Source organism: Balaenoptera borealis (genome assembly GCF_965194805.1).
Source record: "Balaenoptera borealis genome assembly, chromosome: 2".
In the NCBI taxonomy this organism is placed as follows: Eukaryota; Metazoa; Chordata; class Mammalia; order Artiodactyla; family Balaenopteridae; genus Balaenoptera; species Balaenoptera borealis.
The window spans coordinates 109,321,379-109,346,402 of record NC_138867.1 but is presented as its reverse complement, the minus strand read 5'-3'; the positions used below and the strand labels follow the sequence as shown (position 1 = coordinate 109,346,402).

Here is a 25,024-nt window from a genome sequence, read left to right as displayed (position 1 = left end):
AACTTACACTAGCTTGTGACTCTGTGGGATACTGTCTAGGGCTTGTGCTTGCTTGAAGGGGCTAGTGTCAGTTTAAGATCACTGCAGGCCATTTGGCCAAACAAAATGGAGGCTGAGACAGCAATACCATGGAGTATTAGCTAAACTCTTGACAGAGAGACACTGTGATAATACACATGTGTCTACCTTCATTCAACTGTTTTCTAAAGGAACTCTTGAATAAGGAAGGGCTATAAGATACTGGCTGAGAACTGACATTAATTTCTGGAGGTCCAGGATTCCAGTTCAGCCCAATAGTTATAATGCGTATTAATTGGTGTAAAAGTATGTCTGTGCTAGGTTTGCTTCCTGGTAGTCTCAAAGGGATCTTCAATATTATTTATGGTTATTTTCCAAGTCTCTTATCATATAGCTGAATACATATCTTGAACAATGGAAAGGATCCCTTATCCATGAAGTAAATCCTTCAGTCTCTTCTTTCCTTCCAAATTAGCAAATTCAAAGTAAAATCATTTCACTGCAGGAACTGCAAGATTAGTATCTATATTCTGATCACAATATCATTAAATTCCACAGATGGGGAGTTAAAAACACTGAAAAGTCTTGGAGAATGACAAAAGGCTATTATAAACCTAATCAGGTGATGACTTGAATTGATGTTTGTATTTCAGATGTGGTTTTCTTACTGAGGCAAATTAATGCAACGCCTAGCACATGGTAAGGAATTATGTCAGCTGAATATGTTTTTTAATTTTTATGAATAGCATGAGTATTTTGCTTTAACCTAGCAGTATTGCAGTATACCCTCACCATCCAGACACTGATTCATTTCCTCTTCTGACAAATACTACAATCTAGTTTGGACTGAAATTCATCATGACAGTATATCACAGCCCTTTGCAGTATGAAGTTTACACTTTGATAACATTATGCCTATAGGCTTTGAAGAATAGGAAGTAACATGAACCCTGGATGTCTTGGTGTTATTTCTGAGGCTGAAATCCTTAGTCAGATTCTCCTATCAAGACCCCAAATCACTTCACACTTATAAAATTAATAATTTTTGTCTCTCTCTTTTTCTTAGGAAAAAGAAAGAATAACATTAGCAAATAGTGAATTTTAAACAAGTAAAATGTAGCATTTCAGAAAAATTAATTTCCCATGTGTGGCAAATTGAATGTGTGATATTTCCTGAGTTTCTCTAAGAAATACACGTCCCAAATACATGTCAGTTTATGTTAATAGCATTAATAAAGGACAGGAGGGACCTGTACAATGAGCCTTCCTTCTGTGTGATGGTGAAGATTTGGTAGAATTCACCTGTGAAACCATCTGGGCCTGGTGCTTTATGTGGGGTAGCTCCTTAATAACTTTCTCTAATTCTTCTATGGAAAATGGTCTATATAAGCTTCTTAACTCTAATAAGATTAATTTTTACAACCTGTATTTCCTTGGGAAATAATCCATTTGGTCTAGATTTTCAAATATATTTGCATAGACATCTGCAAGATAGTATCTTAAGATTTTTTTTTAATTTCTTTTTTCAAAGGCTATTTCCTTGTTGTCACTTTTTATTTTGTATATTTGTGCTTTTTCCTTTCTTCCTTTATCAAGTTATATATTTTGTTTGTTTTTTTGAGCTATTTTGCTAATGTTTTCCCAAAAACAACATTTTTGATTTCTTAATTAGGCATTCTGGTTTTTCTATTCTCTAACTCATTAATTTCCATTCCGTCTCTGGGATTTGTTTTTCTTTAAGTTCTATCTTTTTCCATGTAGCAATAGCATCACATTAAAAAAGAAAATTTAGCAATATGAAGAGCTCAAAAATATTGTCCTCCTGGCCAGAGATGATAAAGACAATTAGAGCAAAATGTTTTCTTTATTACAGTCTTGTGTATTGTGCCTAATAAAGTATTATTTGGTTCATTACACATTTATATTACCAAATATATTTTGGAAGCCCTAGATTGGATATAACATATATTAACTAATAAAAAGAAATACATTAGAAAAGGATGTGTTTCTGCCTGAAAGGCATATTTATCTCAATAATTTAAAAAGTTTTATTTATCAATAACAAAAGAAGATTAATGGAAAATATATTTCACTGTTTTATATTTTATTCTCATCAGAATATTTAAGTTATTAAACTTATTGAAAATGCAGATTTCAGGGTATTCTGTGAATCTTAATTCTTTACAAAAGAGTGGGAAAATACATGAAGTATACTGAAGTGATGGAAAAAGAAGCATGTTTACTCTTTGGCTGATAATCTAAAAAATGAAAAAGAAAACTCATGTCTTCTTTTGCTGTTGTCTTTTTCTGAATATAAAATGAGCTAATTCTCTCTTCCCTTCATCTCTCTGAACTTCCACAATACTTAGGACACTACTGGAGTCATGAACTTTTACGTAGTGTGTGTGTGTGTGTGTGTGTGTGTGTGTGTGTGTTTTACTTTCATTTTTTACTTTAGGCTATAAGTTCTAAGAGGACAGAGGCTAGTATTCTATTCTGGGCTCACCTGAGCACCAAGCAAACTACCCGGCATACTTGAGGCTAATGAAAAATTTATTTCATCCACCTAAAAGAAAATATTTTAGTTATCCACCCTGTCATGTTCATCCTGTATAATTTAATTAAAAAAAGTAAAACCTGCCATCAAATTCCCTATAAGGTAAATTCTGGGCCAATTATATCTACTGCTAAGGTTGCAAGCAGTGAGAGAGACTTGTGCTGTACACTGCTTTTCCATGGTAACGTGGGGATGGGCAGTTACTAGAAGTTAACATCTTACTCAGGTAAAGACAAAGGACAGAGAATGTGTCAGCCAGGCAGTAAGTTCGTGCCAAAGACTTAAGATAAAATGCTTAGTATGTTTCTTTTTTTTTCTTAACATGGGATTTCTTATTGTTAACAGGGTATTGATGATAGAAATTTTGACCTAGGTAAACTGAAATATTAATTCTGTTTCATACACCTGAGTGTGCATGAAGAGTATACAGTATTTCGAAATAGACCGAGATTCTACATTTTTAATTTAGTCTATTTAGTCATATAAAGACCTTTCTTTTTTCTATTCCTAACAAATTTTTCTCATATTCTTGCCTTCTTCCTAGTAGATGACTGATTTTGGAGGCTGGGAATAAAAACGGTCATGGTCAATGGTTTATTTTCAAGCAGTGTTAATTTTCTATCTCAGGAGAATGACCTCATAAGATAATTTCTAAAACCACACTGAAGGATCACAGAGCTCAATGTTAAATTATTTTTAACATATTAATTAGGAAACATTGTGGGGTTTTTTTTATTATTAAAAAAAACACCTTTCTTGGACACTAAAGATCTGGAAATGCTTAGACAATTGTTTTGAAAAACCAGCAGTTTCTACCAATACATACCCAGTGAAATAGAGAGAGAGAGAGAGAGAAGAAATAGCGTAATAAGATCATTTAAAAGCGCTCAGGAACAATTGATGCAAAAGATAATTTCAGAGAGCTAATGAGAAAGCAAGAGCTTTCCAGATTCCTAGTTTCTTATCAGTGTTGCTACCTCTTTTCTCTCAGTGGGAGATATGAAATTAGACAGGATGGCGCATGTAAATATAAAGGTCAGAAGAAGTGGTTCTTGGACCTGAACAGGAAGATTTGGTGTCTAGGCACCATGAAGAATCTCCAAGTGCACTGACTGGACAACAGACATATATGTAACTCCCTTTTCCCTTCTCATTACTCTAAATATTCACCAATAAAACAATAAACCTCGCATGTTTCAATACATTTTGTAATAATTGTTTTAAATCAAATTGTTTATATAGATAAAGGCCTCATACACAGTATTTGCACAGGGCCTCCCACATTCAGTGGCAGTCCCAGCACCAAGTTATCGCTGATCAAGTACCAAGAATCCAAAATGTGCCGAGCTCTCTACATTTGGTACATCTTTTAACACTAATCTTCACAACTTCTCTATTGGGTAATTTTTTTAAAAAATTGTTAACAGTTTAAAAGAAGAAACGATTTAGGCTCAAAGATGCTAAGCAACACGGCCAAGGCTACAAAAGCCATAAGAGTCAAGCATAGATTTAGTTCTAGTTTGTTCAACTCCAAAGTCCAAGCTCTTTCTTACTAAGTCATAATCATGAGCAATGACAGAGTAGAAGTCTTCAAAGCAGATGTCTGGGAGGCACTGCTGCTATTACCCCAAATATCTTTTAGTATCATCTCATTTGAAATGGCTTAAAAGAGTGTGCAAACCATGAAAATCACAACAATAATAAAATGAATAAAAACCATTATCCTTACACTTAGGGATAATCATCATTGGTCCAAAGACCCTTTTGTTTTCTCTGCTTCACTTGCCTGGCCCTGTGAAGAAGTCATGGTAGAGGGGTATAGGACAGTGAGAGGTTAGATGATGCTGGATCTAGTCTCTGGAGTACATTAAGAAGGAGAATGGCAGATTAATGTTCACTTTGTGCTCTCTGCAGGCAATGAGTGTGGTATATTGATAACACAGATTTAACTGGCTGAAGGCTGTAAAAGAAAATTGCTGGACATTAAATTGCTGTACACCAAGGTCTACTTATATGGTACATTGAACTTTTCAAAACACTTTAATATGGATTATATCATGTCATCCTTTTCAAGTTGTGTGGGATTGATTGCAGATGCAACTTGTCAACTCTGGACTTCGAATGTGTTTATAGTCTGTAAACATGTGCTCCTTCAATGTTAGTGCTGGGAAGGACTCTAAAAATCACCTAGTTCAACCCCTTTAATCTATAAAGGAGGAAACTAATACTCAGGTTAAATAATTCACATAGTGCCCCACGGTGGATTAGTAGAAAAGCCAGGACTACAAACAGAGTTTTTATTTGCAGTGATATAAATTGATGTGCTTTTTGGTTCTGAACATATTTTTTTGTCCCTGCCCTTTAATTTTAGACAGGAGCTAAACTGTGGGGGATTGTGGTGGGAAGCACAACAGAACAAGAGGGTATGATCAGTAATTGCTGCATACTAGACTTTTAAAATACTCTAACAAACAATAGGTTAAGAGAAAGGGCTTTCTAGAGATTTAGATGCTCTTGTGGGCTTGCACCTGACTCACTCAGGACCAGTTCTTCAAGGGGTAGGGGTGCGTGTGCTTATGTAAACAGCTAAGTTTAGAGATTCAAGTGTAGAGGGCACAGTGTCTTGATTCCCATTTGAAAAGCAATTGCAGCCATGGAGCGGTTCCCTTATCTCCCAGATATTGGAGAAGTAGAATAGAATTGGCTGCATAGATTTTTAGAGTCAGAATAGGCCTCAGATGGCTACAGAAGTTTTTAAAGATCCAGAATGACTTGGAATAATTCAAACTTTCTTTTGTCACAAGAAGGTACAGGATTATGTGAGAGAGGGACGGCAGACCTGAAGACATCACTCAACCATGATGTAGAGGCTGGGGGGTGCAAGTACCTATGACTGAACTGACATCTTATATAGGAAAACCAACAGAAGGAAGATACCAGTCATGCAGACCAGCCTCGGTGAGGGAATCTCAGCAGACACCACAGTGGACAGAGCCAATTATCACAGACCAGGTAATTCACCCACTATGAGCTCTCCAGAATGTAGATGATTGCCAGAGAGAGAAAAAAATTGGGAGAAATTCCAGAACTGACTTTATGCCTGAAGTGACCTAGGATTGATTAAGTTTCTATTTTATGATATCAGAAGAGATGTATAAACTTGAAATATAAGTAAAGATGAATGATATATTAAAGTTACATATTTGTGCCCTCATGAGTTTTATGGTCTTAGCCAATGGGAACCACTAATCTTGACCTCAGACTAATGTCTTACCATCTAAAACAATTATGTAATTTACATCAAAATGGGATATTTTTCTGTGTGGAGATGTGTGTGGAGATGAAGCATTATCAACAGACAAATCATTCAATGTGATAAAAGAAACATTAAAATTCATTGATTTTCCAAGAAAGTTTAGCATTTTCTCTTGTCATGATTTTGGATCAGAATTGGATTAAATGATGGGCCAGGCTGGCAGTTGTCAGAGTGGCTGCCCAGAAGAGATGCTGAAACACTGAAATTGGTTAAAACCTGGAATAAAGGCATAGATCAAGTCTGTTATTTCACGTTGTTACTCATGACTCTTTAGCTAACCAGAAAAAGTGCAATTTTGTCTCTCTCCTCTTTGTGTCTCTACTTGTTTTGAAATATATTACACTATTAAATGTGTAAGCTCAATTGCCTCCTAAGGAAGATGGGGCCTAGGTGCTGGAAAATCTTTCATTTTCTGAGCATAATCAACATGTCTCTCCTCATCAAAATGGCCTTGGATATACTGAATTTATATGAAGTAGTGGGTTAAATCATATGGTTTGGAGCAGGAATATGGGATAAGGTTAAACTGCTGTCCATAATAAACCAAGAGAGAGATTGGTGGTGGTTTTAGTGGTGGCGAGTGGAGTTGACTGGGGTAACACAGGATTGAGGCAAGCATTATAGAGCCAGAGGGAGGAAAGGGGAAGGAAAACACTGGATGGATGTGAGACCAAGAAGGGAAACTTGGAAGGGGGCAAATACAGTGGAAATTTTTGAAATGAATGCTATACACTGTGAAATACAATCCCTTTCCATGTGACCTGTGTTAACTTTAATAAACTCACCATTACTTATTAATGTTCCTTTGTGAAGAGAATTTTATTTGGGGAGAGCTTAAAGGAAAAGACCAAGTTACAAACTTAAAGAAAGAAGTGTATATATATATTTTTATCATTAGAGAATTATTCTCTTAAAAAAGTAAACTGACAGAATCAGAAGAAAGAGACTAATTAACGATTGTGGTCAGAGAATTCTAGCATATGCTTCTCAGAAACAGGTGAAAGTGGGGGCTTCCCTGGTGGCGCAGTGGTTGAGAATCTGCCTGCTAATGCAGGGGACACGGGTTCGAGCCCTGGTCTGGGAAGATCCCACATGCCGCGGAGCAACTAGGCCCGTGAGCCACAACTACTGAGCCTGCGCGTCTGGAGCCTGTGCTCTGCAACAAGAGAGGCCGCGATAGTGAGAGGCCCGCGCACCGCGATGAAGAGTGGCCCCTGCTGGCCGCAACTAGAGAAAGCCCTCGCACAGAAACGAAGACCCAACACAGCCATAAATAAATAAATAAATAATTAAAAAAAAAAAAAAGAAAGAAACAGGTGAAAGAGACAAATTATTATCACCAATATCAAAGTTGAGTAATACAATTAATAAGATCAAACTAATAGCTATAAATAACACTTGGCATATAACAAGCAAGGAACGTGTATGTTAAACAATCACTAAATTCACTTGAAATAGTTCCATGTCCCTAAACCTTTGGATAACTTACTCTATAGTACACCAAAAATCTGGCATTTCCACTTAAGTTAGTATAGGCCACCTGTGGGTTCACATTTTGGACAACTAACCAAGAAAACTGTTAGAACCATTTTCAGCCCTTCAGTTTTGACTACAGAAAATCTGATTAGTAAGCTCTTTCAATAAATTCATGCTGATCCAATTTTATATTGCTTCCACCTTGGCCCTACACTCATAAACTCCATGCCTACACATATTTACCAGCTTTCTGGGAAGTCATTATTCTGTGCATATCAAATGTCCTCACAGGTCATACCTGGTATTTTACCCTCTGGACCCTGCTGGATCTCGAGTTTAGTTACAGGTCTAGAAGCAAGAGCAGAGGTGGAAGCAGGTCCTGGGCAGCATCAGTAGTACCTTGCAAGACAGCTACCCCAGGGAAAGCAGGTTCTTCAGACAAGGGGAGACTAACCTGCTGAGGCAGAGGTTAACAGGCTGCTCCTACAAGCAAAAGAGGCTTGGCAGAATTGGGGTGTTTAGAGTCTTGAGCTTCATTAGAATCTGCCTATACGACCCCTTTCCAATTTTTCAGGTTCTACTGCAGCTATATGAATGCTCTAATTTTAACAATAGAGACTCTATAGAATTGGGAATTCGATTTGCCTTTGCAATTCCACCACCCACAGATCAGAAATTGGGTTTGATTTTCAGAAATATCTTCCCTGTGGCTGTGCGAGATAAGAATTTCCTCCAGGACTTTTATTAAAGATTTTAGTTCCCTTATGCAGACCTTAAGTTTGAAATTTAAAGCCCTGAGCACATTATTTGCTTTCCCCCATTTCTGCAGCACAACCACCAGCCAACTCCACTATATTCCTTATTTTCACTAAAACGTTCTATGGCAGCAATTACTAGGTCACCCAGAGCCTTGGATTCTATAGGCACTTGATTACAGTTATTTATAGTGATAATTTGAATAACTGTTGCACAACTACATGTCATGGATGACATGTCCTTTTTACCCCTAGAAATGAGGTCATTAATGCTTATAAGTCTAATCAGATCAGAGGATCCAGTCCAGGAAACTCAAAATCATTTCAGAGAGCTAATCCTAAAGATTCTGCTCCTCTGGAACCACTCTTGGTAACAAATTCTGTACTAGTAAGCCTTCAATCAGAGAAGAAGAACCATTAGGAGATGTAGATATAAATATAGATGTAGATACACATATGTAGAAATAGAGATATGTGGATACAGATATAGATAGATTAAAGGATTTGCTACAAGAATTTGACCTATACAATTATGGGATCTTGTTAGTCAGTGTCTGTAAGACTACTGTCTTTGCCTCTGATGCTGGAGCTGAAGTCCGAAGGTCAGGCAGTCAGGAGAGAAAGATGGATGCAACGTAGGGAAGAGCAAAGACAAGCTATGACCCACAAACAAGAAACACACGTCAGTTCTTGCTATCTCTACCATGATGCCATGGATGTCTTGCAAAAGAAGCTATTGCTATTGGCCTTCATCATAGAATGTGACATGCTCAGGAATTAGAGAAATTGAAGGGGGATCAGGGAAAAGTGGATCTTGATCACTGTCCTTTCCAATAAGATAAGCCAGCAGATAAGCCATAATATGTGAGCTGCAAAATGGATGATTTTTACTTCCACCCTTCTAATCCTGCATAAGAGCATTTCTTTTGAGTTACCCAGACTAGAAATATACAGAAAAGGAAATTATAGGAAATGTATTTCAGTCTAGCCGAACTGACACACTTCAAAGCACCACCAAATCTTTACTGATTTACTATCTTATTGTTCTGTCAATTCCTGAGAGAGGCGTGTGGAAGTCTTCCACGACAATTGTGGATAAACTGGTTTCTCCTTTAAGTTCTATTATTTTTGCTTCATGTGCTTTGAAGACTTGTTATTAGGTGCATACATATTTCAGAATGTTATTTTTTTAAGCGAACCCTCCATCATTATATAATGTCCCTCTTTATCCCCCTATTCCTTTTTCTGAAGTCTATTTTGCTTTGTATTATATTCCTACACCAGCTGTCTTGTGATTAGTGTTTGCATGGTGCAGCTCTTTCCATTCTTTTACTTTTAACCTATCCATATCTTTATATAATACTTAAAATGGGTTTCATCAGATATTCAGTTTAGCCTTAAGTAGCTGTGGCTCTCAGGAACACTTTTGCAAGGCTTGTTGCAAAATTCTCTTTTTGTTTGTTTTCTATAATTCAATTCTCACTACTTGGAGTGCCACTGTATAAAATTTATGTTTTCAGAAGGCTCAAATAAAATATAAATATATTTCTTGGGATGAATGGCACATCAATAAATTTATGATGTTATTGCATGAGTAGAAGGAAAATTCCAGAGGAATTGGAGCCCTCTGTAGGTAAACTTTGATATCTAGAGTGGATTTGAGATGGCAGTGGAATATGTGGTATGGCAGAGGGGTTACCTTGTGTGTAAGTGACCACACATGATACAAGATGGATGGAGAAGTGCGGAGGGGAGAAAAGAGAAAAGAAAGGAAGTAAATGTCTAAAAAGCAGCAAGGGCAAGGAAAGGGATTTCACAATGGGTTTTGAGTGAGGGAAGTAATTATCCAAAAAAACGGGGGAAAAAAAAAAGCTTTACCTTATTTTATGGGCTTTTCTAAGGGCCAGAACTAGATACAACCCTCAGTTGATCTCATTTCATCTGGTCTAATTAGGCTGTGGAAACTCAGAGAGGCCATCAGAAAGAGAACAGAGGTTTACGATGCCATGAGTTAACTCAGTGCTCAGACAGTTCTTCTGTAACTTGGAATTCTGATCTGTTAAATTTCCAGATCATCTTCAGATTGCTCACTATCATAAGTGTTATCCCACTGCTTAGACCAACTATGGGCTACACTGCATTTGTCGTTCAGTTTTTTCTTCTGTGGATGGAACCTGCTGCGATTTTGTTGCTGTTATCATATTCCTTTCATAATAATTCTCTTTTCCTTGGGGGCACAAAATGTCTTTTTCTATCATAGTTTGCTAAATATTCAAAGCCTTGCTTATGTCATAACACTTAAGCTACATTTACTCTTGGGCATAGAGTGGTTCCATAAATGTCAATGTCATATTTGGCTTTGAATCATTTTGCCCTAGTTAAAGGCTTTCTCAGCAAATAGAAAATGATACCCCCTTGCAATAGCAGATGATTACAAAGGCACAATGTCACTTGGATTCCAGCTAGACCAGGAACATATATATGCCCTGACCAGCAATCACTGAACATGTTAACAACGGAAAATGTTGAGTAATAAAATACAATCTTATACCATCATATCCTTATATGTTTTCATACATGCCACTATTATACTGCTGAGGCGGGCTGGGGACAACAGAGAAAGATAGAATAGAGCCATCTTTCTTTGGCAGAGCACTTGATTGCTTACAAGGAATTCTTGTTGTATGTTCACTCATTTGATCATTCCGCTGTTGTGAGGAAGGCATGAAGTGACTCGTGATTTTTTTAATGGATGAAGAAGTTCAGGCTGAGTGACTGACTTGCCCAAGGTCACACCAGTGGTAACTGACTGAGGGTGAATGCTTAGGCTCCAGATCCTTAACCCAGTATCATTGCGGATTGATTTTGGGTGGAAAGAGATAAATTTGACCAAACTATCTGGTCACATGAGACTGAGAGCTCGGGAAACTGCCAAAGATCACCCTGTAAATAAATCAAAGCCAGAAGTTTACTTTTGCTTTAGTTATTAATTTTTTATAGCACAGATCTATTTTCAGTTGTTTTCTTAAGCCAAGTAAACGTCGAAAGATAATCAACATCCACCCGCTCAACTCCCTGAGCTGCTGCCAAACTCCACGGCATATAGTACAAATAGTTTGGTCTGACTCACTTTTATGGGCCTGGAAGTTCCTTCTATTTATCTCTGCCTGCTAACATTTTACCAGTTCTTTTGGACCTATTTCAAAGATCATTTCTTCCATGAAATCTCAGGTCCCCCACAAGCAGGTATGAACCCTTTTTCTTTTGAACTGCTACTGTGGTTTACTTGTGTTCACGTATTGTTTCTCATACTTAAGTCTCTGTGCCGTCGAATTAATTAAACAAGGAGGCCATTAGATGGAGGTGGTTCTATGTCATGGCGGCCCTATGACAGCAAACCAAAATCTCAGCCTGCAAATGCCTCAAGGCTACAAAATCAAAATGCTAAGGACAACAAATCACAGACAGCTAACAAGTCTTTAAACTGTGGGCAATGTAATCATTTCCTTTATTTACCTCTAGACTTTCTCTGAAAGTCCTTCCCGTGGCTTCCAAAGGCAGAGAGCTGCGAATCACTTCTGCTTTGGCACTACCCGATTCAAATAAACTTTTGCTTGTATACTATTTATATATAGAATGGATAAACAACAAGTTCCTACTGTATAGCACAGGGAACTATATTCAATATCCTGTGATAAACCACAATGGAAAAGAACATGAAAAAGAATGCATATATATGTATAAGTGGATCACTTTGCTGTACAGTAGAAATTAGCACATTATAAATCAACTATACTTCAAGAAAATAAATTAAAAAAATAGATTTTTGCTCAAATATACCCTTAAATTTTAAAATTTTCCTCAATTTATCTTTAATAGTGCTTTCCCATTAAACATATGAAACGGGGGGTAGTTAATGCTAAAAAGAGAAATTGGAAATTAAACTGAATTAGGAAGGAGATAAGACTTCTTGTATAATATTCACATATTTCAAAAGTATGTATCGAGCACCTATAATGTACCAGGTATCATGTAGATTCTTTGAATATAGCAGTGAAAAATGAAATTCCTGCCTCATGACTAGTTGGTGATAATAAAATTTTCATTACATTGAACTTTGAACTTTATTGCAGTATATCATTTGTATTGCTTTTTTCATGAGTGTTTTTTACCATATATAAGTTATATTCTATGTATGTGTGCTCAGTAAAAAAAAAAAATTATAAGCCCTGTAAAAACAAGAATTGTATTTTACTCACATTTTATCACATTTAGGACCTGACTTAGTGACTGTATGTAAATGGACATTCAAATGATTGTTGATTCAAATTTGATTATTTCAATCTGATAAGGATTATAAACTCTGGTGAATGGATACAGGGCTAAAGCAGGTGATGTAAAGGAGAGAATTGGTTGGAGACAGCCAAGTAATGGAATGCTTGCTCCAACTGTGTGTAGCCTTTCAGGAATGTTGCCTTCAGAGAGGATAAAGGCAGGATCTGTGAAGGTGCACTTATCTGAGTTGGAATAGTTTGAATCCTAGCTCCCAGGTAACTAGATAGAAAACTAGAAAAGTTCTTATCCTTCTGTGTTTCAGCTACAGTAACTCATCACCGAGATGTTTTATGATTAAATGCAGTCATTCTTTGGAACACCTGTAAAGCAATAACAACAATGCCTAGGATGTACCAAGTATCAACTAAAATTGGCAATTTCTCATTTTTCAGTAGATGCTATAAAGCCAAATATTGATGTGAAATCCTAATGTTTATATGTTGATAACTTTGTCAAAATTTTAATTATAGCTGTGTATTTTAAAAATATTAAAAACACATATACGGCCACCAGTTTTCAATCTTCGTGAATCGTCTACTTTAGTGTCAATGTTATGTAATTAGTCAGTTAATTGAGCACTGGGGCTACTGCAGTGAATAAAATTCTTTGCTCCTATGGTTCATTCATTCTAGTGGTGGTGGCATGTGGGAATGAGGGAGAAATGGGTAGAATGACAGCCAATAAACAAACAAATAATATGTTTGGGAGTGATAGGTTCTATGGAGAAAATTCATTTGGGGAAGGGGAGAGGGACACATGGAGTAAGATGGGGGAAGTTAGGCTACCTTAGATAAATGGTTAGAGAAGGACTCTGAAGAAAAGGACCTGGAGCAGAGAACTGAAATAAATGAATGGGCCAGCCATGAGGTCATCTAAGAGAAGAGCTTTTCTGGTGAAAGAAAGTAAATGCGGCGGCCCTGGGTTGGGAATAAACTTGGTGTTTTCGAGGAACACCTATGAATACAGTGTGACCTGAGACTAATGAGAAAAAGGGAGATGAGGTCAGAGAGATTGTGGGAGCCAGAGCATGTGGAACTTTCAGGTCATAGCATGGACTTTAGCTTTTACTCTGAACAAGAGAGGTGGCTGAGGCAGTTCAGGCTGCTCTGACAGAATATCATAGACTGGATGGCTTATAAACTACAAAGATTTAGTTTTCAGAGTTCTGGAGGCTGGAAATTTGAGATTAGGGTGCCAGCATTGTTGGGTTCTGATGACAGCCCCCTTTTAGGTAGCAGATGTCATTTTCATTGTATTCTCACATGGCAGAGAGGGTAAGAGAGCTCTCTGGGTTCTCTTTTTTAAAAGCACTAATCCCATTCATGAGGGTTCCTTCCTCATCACCTAATCACCTCCCAGAGGCCTCACCTCCTAATACTATTACATTGGGGGTTAGGATTTCAACATACGGATATTTCGGGGGGACACAAACATTGAGTTCATAACAAAAGAAAACAATTGAAAGGTTTTAAGCAGAAGAGTGACATGATTGAGTTATGTTTTATAAAGACCTCTCTAGATATTATGTTGAAATGAGACTGTGATCGGGCAAGCAGGAAAGCAGAGAGAACATTTAAGAGGTTATTGTTAAGAATCCAAGAGTTTATGGTAAAGTTGAATTGGCAATTAGCCATCTGACTGGTGAGATTGAGTAGATAGTTGTATACACAAATTTGGAGTTGAGAGGGTAGCTCAGGCATTGGAATGTTTGGAATTGTAAGTGATGGGATTTACAATCATGGTGTTGAATGAGATTACCACAGAAATGAGGAGAGATGAGAAAATGTGAGGACAGAGCCCAGGGGCACTCTACATTTAGAGGATGAGAAACTGAAGAGGATCCAGCAAAGGCAAACGAAAAGGAGAAGTCAACATCATGAGAGTAAATAATCTGGAAGTCAAATTTTGGAAATATTTCTAGGAGGATCCACCAGGCAAATGCTCTTAACAAATTGAGTAGCTGAGGATTGAAACTGGCCTTTGGGTTTGGCAACACCTTGGCAAGGGCAATTTTTAATTTTTAGCAGATTCATGGAAAGAAAAGTATGAACAGAGTGGGCTCAAGAGAGAATAAGAGGAGAGAAGGTTGAAACCATGATTTTGACAATTCTTTCAAATGTATTGTAATTCTTTTGAAGTTCTTTTCATATTTATTGTAGAGAAAAATGAGGCAATAGCTGAAAGGAAATATAGAGTGATGAAGTTACTTTTTGTTGTTGTTTTTGACTGGTTTTAAAAGATGGGGGATACTTTTAACATTTTTATCTGTTGATAGGTATCATCCAGTAGAAAGAGAGGCTTTGCCAGTGCAAGAAAGAGAGGGGTCAGGGTAAATTGCAAGAGGTAAATTTTTGGTGCATGATTTTATAAGTTTCAGCACATTTATAGAGCTGTGTATTCATCACCAGAATTAATATTCCATCACCCTGAAAAAGTCCTTCAGCCTGCCCCTTTTTAGTCATGCATTCAAATCACCCCAACTCTTGGCTACAGCTGATCTTTGCTCTATGGCTATGCTTTTGCCGCTTGTCAAATACATTTTACTCAGTGTTTCCCACAAGGTTTCTAACACTACAGGGGAATTCCAGAAATCTCTTACTTACTGTCTGGGTGAAGGTGGTAACATTAACCACTTCCTTGTGGACAGGTTCTGAGAGGAACCGTGTTGAAATAAAGGAACTTAAGGTGACCTCATGATTCACCCTCTGTAGGCACAAGCATATGTGGCAAGACGAAATGGGAAGGAATAATCAAATATTAATACTCATTCTTATCTCCTTCCCTAGGTTATCCCTTGCCATCTCCTGTCTTCATATGTATCTCAAACTGCGTTGACAGATGTGAAGAAGACTTCCACAGAGATCAAGGAGCCATAGTCTAAATTATATCATTTAAAGATGCTGCTCTTATCACAAAACAGGACAGACTCAAAATGGGCATAAGAGATCAAACTGATTATCTTTCTGCCTTGGAATAATACTAAAAATTCAAACTCTAGGAGGACTAAGCTTGGAGGGTGAGTTGCTGACCCTCTCCAGAGGCCATCTGGCCGAGCAAAAGTCGTAGATTGAGGAGATACACATTAGAGGGAGTTATGTGGACCTTTAGGAGGGAGCTGACTCCCGCCCACTGTACAGGTGACTACAGTGTTACCTGCAGGAGCCAGCATGCCATAGCACAGGTGCTACAGAACAACAAAAGGGGAAGGTATCTCTCCCTCCCTGCCATGGGTGTGTGCTCGATTATCTGAATGGACTTGTCCTTCTTAGACTTGCACCCCTTTCCATTATTACAATTAGATTTAAATTAGATAATTTAGATAATAAAATAAAATTAGAATTAGAGTTAAAATTTGGACTTCATTGAATTAGTAATCCTGATAAATGACTAATTTTAAACTGAATTTACCCCAATGCTATTTTTCTGGAGGCAGATCAGGAATTACTTTTCTTCTCACTCAAGTTGGTGACTGTAGAATTTAAACCTTTTACACATATCTGGGGTCAGACAGATTGACTTTGTAGCCCAGAAACCAGCTTCAGAGCCAGTATGTGGCTGGAGTGCTAACCTCTGACTCACACAAAAATCCTGCTGATGCACAGGACATCGGTGCTGCGTTATCCCTGAAGGCCGAGGCTTTCTCAGGATATCTTCAATGGCAAAACATGTTCCTAAGATCCCATTTAAAATGCAGTACTAATTTCAGCTCAATGTTTTAATCATAAAGTACCTATTGAATCATGATCAGTTTTAAAATATCTTAAGGGTTAAATAGCTCATGAAGTGTGTATTCCTGAGGAAAGTGAAAAGGCGGGGAAAGGTGCCAGGGCAAAGAGATGACTTATAGCTCTACGCCTGCCTTCTTGTTCCAGAGGGAAGTGCTACCAAGTAGAGCATACCTTCGTGGGAGTCTGGAGTGAGTGTTCTGCAGTTCCCAGGGCAACCCAGCATCCTCATGGGCCTCCCCACCCCGAGCCCCAGCTTTGAAAGCATTTGCTGAGGAGGCTGCACCCTTCAAGTTCTTTTCTCAAACGTAAGAGGGAAAACAATCACCCAGAGAGCTTGTTAAACACGAAGATTCTGGTTTAGCTGTCCTGGGATTCTGCATTTCTTAACAAGCATGAACCACAGTTTGAGGAAAGACACCACGGAGGACTTGGGTAATGAGTTCCGTGTGCGCTGCTTGAACCGCTGGGTCTGAAGCCTTTGCAGTATGGGACACCGATTACTGTCACTTCCCTGAGCTGATGCGTACTCAGCAGGCTTGGCAAGCCTCACACTCTCCACCCGAGGGCTGAATCAGCACAGTTAAGCACTCCTCTTCTTTGGAAGTTCTCTACTCACTTGTCTGGATTTCTGTGTTTTGACACCAAAGAACAATTGTCCTCGAATTGTGCCGGCAGTAGTTTCACATGCCGGTGCTCACCTGCCATCTGGTGGTGAGAGGTTAATGCCAAGATACAGGGAAATTCAAGAGATCCTTTCTGCTATTTCTCCATGGTTAACAACTCAGAGAGTGTTTGGCCAGCATAAAATGTAAAAGGTGAGCTTAAAAAGGCATAAAGATGGGGAAAGTGCACGAGCAAATGCTATTGCCAAATTGTGCCTTGTCGTCTTACCTGGCAGGTGCTTTACCTGGAGAGCGGGTGTTTGAGGGATTCATCCCAGTAATGCCTCTGATGCTGATGTGGACCCGAAGGGTTGCAGGGGGTTATGTTCTCCTCGGAGTGGGTTTGATGTCGGCTCCTCTAGAGGAGTTGGGGCATCCTGAGGCTCGCATCTAATTTAGGATGATCCAAGGCAAGGCTGGAGAAGTTAGATGCTGTACTCTGGAACACTGTGGTAGGGAAAAGACATTCTATCAGCATTATTCGTTAATAAAGAGTCATTAATCCATGAGAATTCTTAATCATGAGATGCAGGGTTTACTTTTTATCTTACAAAGAAGCCTTGTGAATCTAAGTTGACAAAATCATGCAACCTTATGGCATTCAGGTTTACAGGGCTTCTGGGCACAACTGTGCTTGTACTTACTTAAATCGTGCAGTCTTTTGGAGACTGGGGCTGGAAAAGAACGTGACCATACATATGGCTGTGGGGTGGAGGAGAGAAGAGTAAACTTCTGTTTTTGACAGCAGCTGGAATATACCAAGCTCCCATTATAGTCATGAAAAACTAAAAATTAGAGCGGAAAGAACAAACAAACTAGGTTTAAAAGATCTGAGCTCTCACTTCACTTTTTATTCTGACAAGTCTTTTGATGGCCCTGAGTCTCAACTGCTACTCTTATAAAATGCAGGTTTTATACTAATCTTACAAGATTATCATTGAGATACATGAGATTGTGGAAGCAGAAGGGTTTTGAAATTATGAAATATAGAATGTATGATTATATCTGTTGATTTATATAAGTGCAAATGAAGGCTAGGAGGAAAGGTTCAGGGTAGGAGGAGAGACTGCTGTCCATGGACATCCACTGAGAATCTTTCTGAATAACTAAAAAATATGGCTCTAAAAGTTGTGCATCTATGTGTTGATGACAATAAGTAAAATAATAAAAGTTTTTACTATGTTCAGATTTCATGAAAAACATTTGTGACTATTTTATTTAAAAATGGCAAAACAATGGCAGCAAGAACAGTAAAATTGTTCTTTTAACTCTAAAGTGTTGCTTCTAAATGTTTTGGCCTTTTTTTTTTAACAGCTTTATTGAAGTATAATTGCTTTACAATGGTGTGTTAGTTTCTGCTTTATAACAAAGTGAATCAGCTATACATATACATATATCCCCATATCTCCTCCCTCTTGCGTCTCCCTCCCACCTTCCCTATCCTACCCCTCCAGGTGGTCACACACAAAGCACTGAGCTGATCTCCCTGTGCTATGTGGCTGCTTCCCACTAGCTATCTATTTTACATTTGGTAGTGAATATATGTCCATAACACTCTCTAACTTCGTCCCAGCTTACCCTTCCCCCCCTCCATGTCCTCAAGTCCATTCTCTACATTTGCGTCTTTATTCCTGTCCTGCCCCTAGGTTCTTCAGAACCATTTTGTTTTTCCTTTGGATTCCATACATATGTGTTAGCATACAGTATTTGTTTTTCTCTTTCTGACTTACTTCACTCTGTATGACAGACTCTAGGTCCATCCACCTCACTACAATAACTCAATTTTGTTTCTTTTTATGGCTGAGTAATATACCATTGTATATATGTGCCACATCTTCTTTATCCATTTTTCTGTCAATGGACACTTAGGTGGTTTCCATGTCCTGGCTATTGTAAATAGAGCTGCAATGAACATTGTGGTACATGACACTTTTTGAATTATGGCTTTCTCAGGGTATATGCCAAGTATGGGATTGCTGGGTCGTATAGTAGTTCTATCTTTAGTTTTTTAAGGAACCTCCATACTGTTCTCCATAGAGGCTGTATCAATTTACATTCCGACCAAGAGTGCAAGAGGGTTCCCTTTTCTCCACCCCCTCTCCAGCATTTATTGTTTGTAGATTTTTTGATGATGGCCATTCTGACTGGTGTGAGGTGATACCTCATTGTAGTTTTGATTTGCATTTCTCTAATGATTAGTGATGTTGAGCATCCTTTCATGTGTTTGTTTGCAATCTGTATATCTTCTTTGGAGAAATGTCTTTTTAGGTCTTCTGCCCATTTTTGGATTGGGTTGTTCATTTTTTTGAAATTGAGCTGCATGAGCTGCTTGAATATTTTGGAGATCAATCCTTTGTCAGTTGCTTCGTTTGCTGCAAATACTTTCTCCCATTCTGAGGGTTGTCTTTTGGTCTTCTTTATGGTTTCCTTTGCTGTGCAAAAGCCTTTAAGTTTCATTAGGTCCCATTTGTTTATTTTTGTTTTTATTTCCATTTCTCTAGGAGGGGGGTCAAAAAGGATTTGCTGTGAATTATGTCATGGAGTGTTCTGCCTATGTTTTCCTCTAAGAGATTTATAGTGTCTGGCTTTACATTTAGGTCTTGAATCCATTTTGAGTTTATTTTTGTGTATGGTGTTAGGGAGTGTTCTAATTTCATTTTTTACATGTAGCTGTCCAGTTTTCCCAGCACCACTTATTGAAAAGGCTGCCTTGATTACTGTAGTTTTGTAGTATATTCTGAAGTCAGGGAGTCTGATTCCTCCAGCTCCGTTTTTCTTTCTCAAGATTGCTTTGGCTATTCGGAGTCTTCTGTGTTTCCATACAAACTGTGAAATTTTTTGTTCTAGTACTGTGAAAAATGCCATTGTTAGTTTGATAGGGATTGCATTGAGTCTGTAGATTGCTTTGGGTAGTATAGTCATTTTCACAATGTTGATTCTTCCAATCCAAGAACACGATATATCTCTCCATCTGTTTGTATCATCATTAATTTCTTTCAACTGTGTCTTATAGTTCTCTGCATACAGGTCTTTTGTCTCCTTAATTAGGTTTATTCCTAGGTATTTGATTCTTTTTGTTGCAATGGTAAATGGGAGTGTTTCCTTAATTTCTCTTTCAGATTTTTCATCATTTGTGTATAGGAATGGAAGAGATTTCTGTGCATTTATTTTGTATCCTGCTACTTTACCAAATTCATTGATTAGCTCTAGTAGTTTTCAGGTAGCATTTTTAGGATTCTCAATGTATAGTATCATTTCATCAGCAAACAGTGACAGCTTTACCTCTTCGTTTCTGACTTAGATTCCTTTTATTTCTTTTTCTTCTCTGATTGCTGTGGCTAAAACTTCCAAAACTATGTTGAATAATAGTGGTAAGAGTGGGCAACCTTGTCTTGTTCCTGATCTTAGTGGAAATGTTTTCAGTTTTTACCATTGAGAATGATGTTGGTTGTGGGTTTGTCGTATATGGCCTTTATTATGTTGAGGAAAGTCCCCTCTATGCCTACTTTCTGGAGGGTTTTTATCATAAATGGTTGTTGAATTTTGTCAAAAGCTTTTTCTGCATCTATTGAGATGATTATATGGTTTTTCTCCTTCAATTTGTTAATAAGGTATATCACATTGATTGATTTGCATATATTGAAGAATCCTTGCATTCCTGGGATAAACCCCATTTGATCATGGTGTATGCTCCTTTTAATGTGCTGTTGGATTCTGTTTGCTAGTATTTTGTTGAGGATTTTTGCATTATGTTCATCAGTGATATTGGCCTGTAGTTTTCTTTCTTTGTGACATCTTTGTCTGCTTTTGGTATCAGGGTGATGGTGGCCTCGTAGAATGAGTTTGGGAGTGTTCCTCCCTCTGCTATATTTTGGAAGAGTTTGAGAAGGATAGGTGTTAGCTCTTCTCTAAATGTTTGATAGAATTTGCCTGTGAAGCCGTCTGGTCCTGGGCTTTTGTTTGTTGGAAGATTTTAAATCACAGTCTCAATTTCAGTGCTTGTGATTGGTCTGTTTATATTTTCTATTTCTTCCTGGTTCAGTCTCGGCAGGTTGTGCTTTTCTAAGAATTTGTCCATTTCTTCCAGGTTGTCCATTTTATTGGCATCTAGTTGCTTGCAGTAATCCCTCATGATTCTTTGTATTTCTGCAGTCTCAGTTGTTACCTCTCCTTTTTCATTTCTACTTCTATTGATTTGAGTCTTCTCCCTTTTTTTCTTGATGAGTCTGGCTAATGGTTTATCAATTTTGTTTATCTTCTCAAAGAACCAGCTTTTAGTTTTATTGATCTTTGTTATTGTTTTCTTTGTTTCTATTTCATTTATTTCTGCTCTGAGCTTTATGATTTCTTTCCTTCTAGTAACTTCGGATTTTGTTTGTTCTTCTTTCTCTAGTTCCTTTAGGTGTAAGGTTAGATTGTTTGTTTGAGATTTTTCTTGTTTCTTGAGGTATTGCTCTAAACGTCCCTCTTAGAACTGCTTTTGCTGCATCCCATAGGTTTTGGGTCGCTGTGTTTTCATTGTCATTTGTTTCTAGGTATTTTTTTATTTCCTCTTTGATTTCTTCAGTGATCTCTTGGTTATTAAGTAGTATATTGTTTAGCCTCCATGTGTTTGTATTTTTTACAGATTTTTTCCTGTAATTGATATGTAGTCTCATAGTGTTGTGGTTGGAAAAGATACTTGATACAATTTCAATTTTCTTTAATTTACCAAGGCCTGATTTGTGACCCAAGATATGGTCTATCCTGAAGAATGTTCTATGAGCACTTGAGAAGAAGGTGTATTCCGTTGTTTTTGGATGGAATGTCCTATAAATATCAATTAAGTCCATCTTGTTTAATGTATCATTTAAAGCTTGTGTTTCCTTATTTATTTTCATTTTGGATGATCTGTCCATTGGTAAAAGTGGGGTGTTAAAGTTCCCTACTATTATTGTGCTACTGTCGATTTCCCCTTTTATGGCTGTTAGCATTTGCCTTATGTATTCAGGTGCTCCTATGTTGGGAGCATAAATATTTACAATTGTCATATCTTCTTCTTGGATTGATCCCTTGATCATTATGTAGTGTCCTCCTCTGTCCCTTGCAATAGTCTTTAAAGTCTATTTTGTCAGAGTATTGCTACTCCAGCTTTCTTTTGATTTCCCTTTGCATGGAATAACTTTTTCCATCCCCTCACTTTCTCTCTGTATGTGTCCCTAGGTCTGAAGTGGGTCTCTTGTAGACAGCGTATATATGGGCCTTGTTTTTGTATCCATTCAGCCAGGCTATGTCTTTTGGTGGAGGATTTAATGCATTTACATTTAAAGTAATTATCGATATGTATGTTCCTATTATCATTTTCTTAATTGTTTTGGGTTTGTTTTTGTAGGCCTATTCCTTCTCTTGTGTTTCCTGCCTAGAGAAGTTCCTTTAGCATTTGTGTAAAACTGGTTTGGTGGTGTTGAATTCTCTTAGCTTTCGTTTGTCTGTAAAGGTTTTAATTTCTCCGTCGAATCTGAATGAGATCCTTGCAGGGTAGAATAATCTTGGTTGTAGGTTTTTCCCTTTCATCACTTTAAATATGTCCTGCCACTCCCTTCTGGCTTGCAGAGTTTCTGCTGAAAGATCAGCTGTTAACCTTATGGGGATTCCCTTGTGTGTTATTTGTTGTTTTTCCTTTGCTGCTTTTAATATTTTTTCTTTGTATGTAATTTTTGTTTCTTTGATTAATCTGTGTCTTGGCATGTTTCTCCTTGGATTTATCCTGTATGGGACTCTCTGCACTTCCTGGACTTGATTGACTATTTCCTTTCCCATATTAGGGACGTTTTCAACTATAATCTCTTCAAATATTTTCTCAGTCCCTTTCTTTCTCTCTTCTTCTTCTGGGACCCCTATAATTTGAATGTTGGTACGTTTAACATTGTCCCAGGAGTCTCTGAGCTTGTCCTCAATTCTTTTCATTCTTTTTTCTTTATTCTGCTCTGTGGTAGTTACTTCCACTATTTTATCTTCCAGGTCACTTATCCATTTTTCTGCCTCAGTTATTCTGCTATTGATTCCTTCTAGAGAATTTTAAATTTCATTTATTGTGTTGTTCATTATTGTGTGTTTGCTCTTTAGTTCTTCTAGGTCCTTGTTAAATGTCTCATATTTTCTCCATTCTCTTTCCAAGATTTTGGATCATCTGTACTATCATTACTCTGAATTCTTTTTCAGGTAGACTGCCTATTTCCTCTTCATTTGTTTGTTGTGGTGGGCTTTTACCTTGCTCCTTCATCTACTGTGTGTTTCTCTGTCTTCTCATTTTGCTTAACTTACTGTGTTTGGGGTCTCCTTTTCGCAGGATGCAGGTTCGTAGTTCCCGTTGTTTTTGGTTTCTGCCCCCAGAGGCTAAAGTTGGTTCAGTGGGTTGTGTAGGCTTCCTGGTAGAGGGGACTGGTGCCTGTGTTCTGGTGGATGAGGCTGGATCCTGTCTTTCTTGTGGGCAGGACCGCATCCGGTTGTGTGTTTTGGTGTGTCTGTGACCTTATTATGATTTTAGGCAGCCTCTCTGCTAATGGGTGGGGTTGTGTTCCTGTCTTGCTAGTTGTTTGGCATAGGGTGCCAAGCATTGTAGCTTGCTGGTCATTGAGTGGAGCTGGGTCTTAGTGTTGAGACTGAGATCCCTGGGAGAGCTTTTGCTGTTTGATGTTACATGGAGCTGGGAGGTCTCTGGTGGACCAATGTCCTGAACTTGGCTCTCCCACCTGAGGTACAGGCCTAACACCCGGCTGGAGCATCAAGACCCTGTCAGCCACATGGCTCAGAAGAAAAGGGAGAAAAAAAGAGAGAAAGAAAGAAAAAAATAAGATAATACAATAAAGTTATTAAAATAAAAAATAAAAAAATTAAAAAAAATTAAAAAAAATTAAAAGTAATAAAAAAAGAAAAAATAGGAAGAAAGAACAGAGCAACCAAACCAAAAAACAAATCCACCAATAATAACAGGTGCTAAAAACTATAGTAAAAAAAAAGAAAAGAAAAGAAAAGAAATCGGTCAGACAGAACCCTAGGACAAATGGTAAAATGAAAGCTATGCAGACAAAATCACACAAAGAAGCATATCCATACACACTCACAAAAAGAGAAAAAGGAAAAAAAAATATGTATTTATATATATAAAAAAAGGAAGAGAGCAACCAAATCAATAAACAAATCTACCAATGATAATAAACTCTAAATACTAAACTATGATAAACATAAAACCAGGAACAAATTAGATGCAGAAAGCAAACCCCAAGTCTACAGTTGCTCCCAAAGTCCACAGCCTCAATTTTGGGATGATTCATTGTCTATTCAGTTATTCCACAGATGCAGGGTACATCAGGTTGATTATGGAGATTTAATCCGCTGCTCCTAACGCTGCTGGGAGAAATTTGTCTTTTTGTTCATTGTTCGCACAGCTCCTGGAGTTCAGCTTTGGATTTGGACCTGCCTCTGCGTGTAGGTCGCCTGAGGGCGTCTGTTCTTCGCTCAGACAGGACTGGGTTAAAGGAGCAGCTGATTCGGGGGCTCTGGCTCACTCAGGCCGGGGGGAGGGAGGGGTACAGAATGCGGGGCGAGCCTGCGGTGGCAGCGGCCAGCGTGACGTTGCAACAATCTGAGGTGCTGTGTGTTCTCCCCAGGAAGTTGTCCCTGGATCACGGGACCCTGGCAGTGGCGGGCTGCTCAGGCTCCCGGGAGGGGAGGTGTGGATAGTGACCTGTGCTTGCACACAGTCTTCTTGGCGGCTGCAGCAGCCCTAATTAGCGTCTCATGCCCATCTCTGGGGTCCGCGCTGGTAGCCGCGGCTCGCGCCCATCTCTGGAGCTCGTTTAGGCAGTGCTCTGAATCCCCTCTCCTCCTGCCCCCCGAAACAATGGTCTCTTGCCTCTTAGGCAGTTCCAGAGTTTTTCCCGGACTCCCTCCTGGCTAGCTGTGGCGCACTAGCCCCCTTCAGGCTGTGTTCATGTAGCCAGCCCCAGTCCTCTCCCTGGGATCCGACCTCCAAAGCCCGAGCCTCAGCTCCCAGCCCCCACCCGCCCTGGCAGGTGAGCAGACAAGCGCCTCGGGCTGGTGAGTGCTGGTCGGCACTGATCCTCTGTGCAGGAATCTCTCCGCTTTGCCCTCTGCACCCCTGTTGCTGTGCTCTCCTCCGTGGCTCCGAAGCTTCC

At 38.5% G+C, this 25,024-nt stretch overlaps 1 long non-coding RNA gene across 1 annotated transcript in view; it reads left to right on the top strand.

Annotated features, from left to right (window-relative positions):
* Window positions 1-25,024, top strand: part of LOC309623705 — a 393,796-nt gene that overhangs the window by 58,297 nt on the left and 310,475 nt on the right. The gene's annotated exons all lie outside the window — the stretch shown is intronic.